Here is a 5,595-nt window from a genome sequence, read left to right as displayed (position 1 = left end):
AAGTGTGTGTGTGTGTGTGTGTGTGTGTGTGTGTGTGTGTGTGAGAGAGAGAGAGAGAGAGAGAGAGAGAGAGAGAGAGAGAGAAGCAGCGGAGGATGAAAATGCTCCTTTCTGCCGAGATGATGCAGAAAGAGCCCTGGAGCCCTCAGCTTGGGCTTCCCTTCAGCGGGGTGAGATGTGGGGTCCACGCTCGCGCTTGAGCGCAGCTTGCCTGCTCTTTGGCAAGTTTCAGCTGATTCGTGGAAGGGATGGGAGAATGGTTCCCGCAGTGAGCTCACAGGAGGCTGAAGGCTCAGCATAGCGCGGCTTCTTCGGAAAGGCTGACTCTGGGGGAAAGAGAAGGGCGATCCTGAACCTGGCCAGGTGCATGGGAAGGCCACTAGAGAGCCATCACAGAGCTGAAGCAGAGGCGAGGCAGGGCTCGCCCCCTCTTGCGGACAGACTTCTCTTGGCTGGCCCATCCTGAGGGAGATGGTCTCCACATGATGCCCGGAAAAAACGAGCAGATGTCCTAAAGCCTCCGACCCCGTGCAGAAAACAAAGCAAAATTTGATTTCTCCTTATCCAAGCAAACACTTGTCAAAGATGTTCTTTTAGGTATCTTTATTTGGCTAAAGATTTCTGAAAATCTTTACACAGAGCTAGAGAAAGATGACTTTGAAGCTCTGCAGGTTTAATTAATATTAATTTGTTCATTAATTGGTAATTTCAGCTGTCCTCTTTCATGCACAGAGGCTGCATACCTCACCTTCACACTCTGTCCCGCTACAGACATTTTCTTTTTGTCTTTAAGAGGGGTTTCCGCTTATAATTTAATCAGAGAATTGCTGGCCAAAGGGACACATTCTTTGTTTTTTTTATTTATTTATTTTTGTTTGTTTGTTTTGCTGGTACTGGGGTTCCTGGAAACCCTTCTACCTCCAGGCTAAACTCCCAGACCTATTTTTATATTTTTTTAAATTTGGAAACAGGGTCAACTGGCTTCAAACCTGCGCGATCCGCCTGTTTCCACCTCCCACCCAGCCAAAGCGGCACATTCTTTAAAGAGATAATAGACCTATGTTCATGTGGACATTAATTGTATAGTCCTCCCACTAAAAATATTTCTACCTTTTTTTGTAAAGTATAAGTTAATTTCCATAAGTTTGAAGTAATACTATATAGTATTATATAGTATTTATTACTATGAAGTAATAAATATAGTGATACTATATTTATTATTTATAATTTATTAGTTTTAATCTGCATTTTGTTTGTGTGTGTAATGCTGGGGATTGAACCCAGGGCTATTATACCTCCAGTCTATATCCCCAGACCTATTTAATTTTTTTTAAATTTGGAAACAGGGTCTTGCTGAGTTGATGTGAGCCTCACTAAGTTGCTGAGGCTGGCTTTGAACGTATGATCCTCTTGTCTCAGCCTCCCAACTACTGGGATTACAGGAGTGTACCACCAGGACAGGCATTGATCTACATTTATTATATAGTCCTTGCTGTATGTGTATGCAAAGAGATGGGGTTCATAATATGCAGTGTTCAGAGGCGGTAATTTAGGTTTAGTGAGGTTTACAGTGGAATAGCAGGGAACCAAGAAATCTTTATTGCCTTTTTACATACTGATACATGATTTGACCCTCTTTAATTCCTTCTATTATGTGTGTGTGTGTGTGTGTGTGTGTGTGTGTGTGTGTGTATTACTGGCCATTGAACTCAGAGACATTCTACCTCTGACCTACACCCCAGCCCTATTTATTATTATTCTTTTATTTCGAAACAGGGTCTTGCTAAGTTGCAGAGGGTCTCACTGGGTTCCTGAGGCTGGCCAGGAACCTGTGATCCTCCTGCCTCAGCCTTCCAGTTCTGGGATTACAGTTGTATATTATCACCCTGGGTAGATAATCTTTTCAGAAGTCAGTTTGTGCCTGGGCATGGTGGTGCATGCTTTGCAATCCCAGTGACTCAGGAGGCTGAGGCAGGAGGATTGAAAGTTTGAGGCCAGCCTCAGTAACTTAGTGAGTCTCTGAGATTCAATCTAACACCAGTCAGAATGGCAAGCATAAAGAAGTCAAGTAACAATAATTGCTGGTGAGGATATGGGGAAATAGGAACTCTTCTACACTGTTGGTGGGAGTAGAAACTAGTTCAGTCGCTATGGAGATCAGTGTGGAGATTCCTTAGAAAACTGGGAATGGATCCACCATGAGGTCTGGCCATACCACTCCTGGGTATCTATCCAAAGGGGTTGAATCAGAGAACTAGAGTAACACACGCATGCCCAGGTTCATAGCAGCACAATTCACAACAGCCAAACTATGTAACCAGCCTAGGTGTCCGTCAGCAGATGAATGGATTGCAAAACTATGGGCAATACAATGGAATTCTATTCAGCAATAAAGAAAAACAAAATTATGTCATCCATAAGATGGAAAGACCTGGAGAGCATATGTTAAGTGAGATTAGCCAAGCACAGAAAGAGAAGAGACATCTGTTTTCTCGACCTGGGGAGTATTTGGGACACCAGGGGGACCCCAGATAATGGAGGAGCTGCTCAGTGGAGCCAGGGAGGAAGGGGAGGAGGAAGAAGGCTGAGGATCATTAATGGGAATGCCACCTGCGACCGTGTGTACACATGTGAATACGCCGATAACCTGGACACTTGGTGTTGGGAGAGAGGGCACTGGGGATGCGGGGGCATCAATTACTGTGTGCATGTACGCCATTGGCAACATGATCTACACTGTGATGCGATACCATAATGCACCAGTTAGCAAAAGATGAAGAGTCCTGGGGTGTGTCTCAGTGGTAGAGTGCTTGTTTATCATGTGTGAGGCCCTCCCTGGGTTTAATCCCTGGTAACACACACGTGTGTGTGTGTGTGTGTGTGTGTGTGTGTGTGTGTGTGCACACGGTGATGCAAGCTCTCCCTGGCCCCCAAAGCCACAGCAGGGGAATTGCCGGGCTGATGGAGAGCCCTCGGGTGGTGGGGGGGTGCCCGGCTGCTGCAGGAGCCAGAACGAAGGGTTCCGTGCAGCCCTGGGCACCCGCACTGCGGCCTCAGGCTTCCCAGCCCCCACCCCAGTGTGAACCCAGGGGTTCAGTATGAAGACTGACCTGGAGGTTCACACCTTTATGAAGATGGATTGGGACAAGAGTGATTTGCTGATTAACTGGCAAAAGGCCTGGAATCCAGGTCACTGAGCAGGTCAGTTGGCATCAAGAAGTTGTTTTTTTTTTTTTTTTAAATCTGTCCCTAACTTTGAATCCTGAGGAACTGTAGATCCTTGCAGAGAGAGAGGTGGTGGGAGGAGGAACTGTAGATCCTTGCAGAGAGAGAGGTGGTGGGAGGAGGAACTGTAGATCCTTGCAGAGAGAGAGGTGGTGGGAGGGAGAGAGAGAGGGGGGAATACAGGGAAAGTTCCTCTGGGAACTAATGCAATTATATTCTTTTTTCTCCTGGAAATAAAGACGCCCACACCCAAATCCCCCAACGTGACGGGTCTGACGCAGCCCAAGTTTGTTTTTCTTTACTGGGTGGACTTGGGGCATTGAAGAAATCTTCGTGTCAGCCCGAGCCATGAGAAAGTTGACAGGATGAAAGAAGGCCCCCTAAGGCTGCAGGACTTGCCTCCCCAGCCTCGTGTGGTAGTCCGTCCTCTCATTCGTCAGCCCTACCCTCCGTGCTGCTTTAGGATTTGTCTTTGTAGCTGAGATTTTAAATGATGGCAACATAAACTAAGCTGAAACCTAATTAAAATAAACCAATTAAGGCTTCTGTATAAAAACCCCACTTAGCAAGTGGACGGAGAAAGCCAGGCTCTTTGAGCTTGTACAGCAGGAAGAGCCAGAGCTCTGTCCTGCAGGGCTCTCTGTTGCTGGGGACGTGAGTTCAGTCGCCGAGGGGCTCAGGGACTCAGTCGAGTTGTTTATGAAGTTCATTATCATCACACCTTAAAGTCTGTGACAGGAAGATCCCGGTTTGCGGCCAGCCTGAGCTAGCTACTTAGTGAGGCCCTCTGCAACTTAGTGAGACCCTGTTTCAAAATAAAGAATAAAAAAGAGGGCGGGCAGTGTAGCTCAGAGTGCCCCTGGGTTCAATTTCTGGTACCAAAACCCCCCCAAACAAACAAAAAAAAACAAAATCTGAAAAAGTCCACCCATAAATAGAAGATTCTGAGGAGAAAGGATCTTGCTTGGATTATCTTGAGACAATTTCACCTTGTCTAAGTGTGAGGATTTTTATATCTCTGTCTAAACTTCCATGATAATCAAATATGAAGGATTTTGGCTTGTTTTGATACCTAGTTTTTAAAAATTTTTGGCCCACCAGGTCAATGGAAAGTGTATGGACATAATTTGTGTTGGTGTTTGGTTTGTAGAAGTTCTTTATTAAAAATTTATTTATTTATTTATTTATCTATCTTTTATGGTGTTAGAGATTTAATCCAGAGGCATTCTACCTCTTGAGTTACACCCCAGTCCTATTTTATTTTTTTATTTGAAAACAGGGTCTTGCTAAGTTGATGTGAACCTCACTGAGTTGCTGAGATTGGCTTTGAACTTGTGATCTTCTGTCTCAGTCTCCCAAATACTAGGATTACAGGCATGTGCCACCATACCTGGCTTAGAAGGTCTTTTTTATTGTTTTCTAAATTATGTTTTTATATGTTTTTATTTTTTAAGTTTTGTGGTGCTGGGGATTGAACCTAGGGTCTCTTGCATGCTAAATATATGTTCTATGAATGAGTTATGCCCCCAGTCCTTCTGAATTATATCTTTAGGAAATGCTGGACAACTTAAGATGTTTAACAAAACTCTAAATTTCTCAACTCGGGATTCACGCACACGCACACACACGCACACATACGCACACATATATATGTGTGTATAAACATAATATGAAGATAAACCCAAAAGAAAAGACTCATGCATTTCTCATTATTGGGAAAGATGGAAAATTATAGGCAAGGCATACATTTAGTTTATCTGAAGAGCTAAAATAGCACATTAAGGGGTTTGAAATAATTTTTATTTAGTTGATCCATATTCTAAAATGAAGTACCCAGTGAAGAGAAATGAGGTGATAACCCATCTAATTCTCCGTGGGGTACTTGGATGCAGCACAAGGCCTAGTTATCTCGTCTTGGCTCCTTTGCCAGACGTATTTTATTGGACAGTCAATAAATACTTGTTGATTGGCCCCGACACGGGCAAGGCAATAGACTAATCATTTCAAGATTTGAGCAAAAATTTCCAAGAGCATTTTTTGCAGTAATGAAGATTGCTTGATTTTACTTAATAAGGAAATTTGCTCCAATTTCTGCCATTCAGAGTTTGTTTTGTGTTTGGCCTATGATTAAAACTTTAAAACATCCACTGTGCTGATGCAAAAAACCCACCTCCAGTTGTGCAAATTACCAGTTTTCACTTGCGATGTTCGCATCACCGGGTCATTGTCATCTGCGTGGGTCGCAGTCGCAGGGTCTCATAACTATACGCCTGTCCAGTAGCCGAGGCTGGCTTTGCCTGGTTGGGTTCCAGGAGAGGTCTGCTCTATGTGGAATCTAAGACCGATTGTGTAAGAGCAAAACCACATGGC

Source organism: Muscardinus avellanarius, assembly GCF_963383645.1.
Source record: "Muscardinus avellanarius genome assembly, chromosome: 3".
NCBI lineage: Eukaryota > Metazoa > Chordata > Mammalia > Rodentia > Gliridae > Muscardinus > Muscardinus avellanarius.
Note: the sequence above shows the minus strand (reverse complement) of the source record.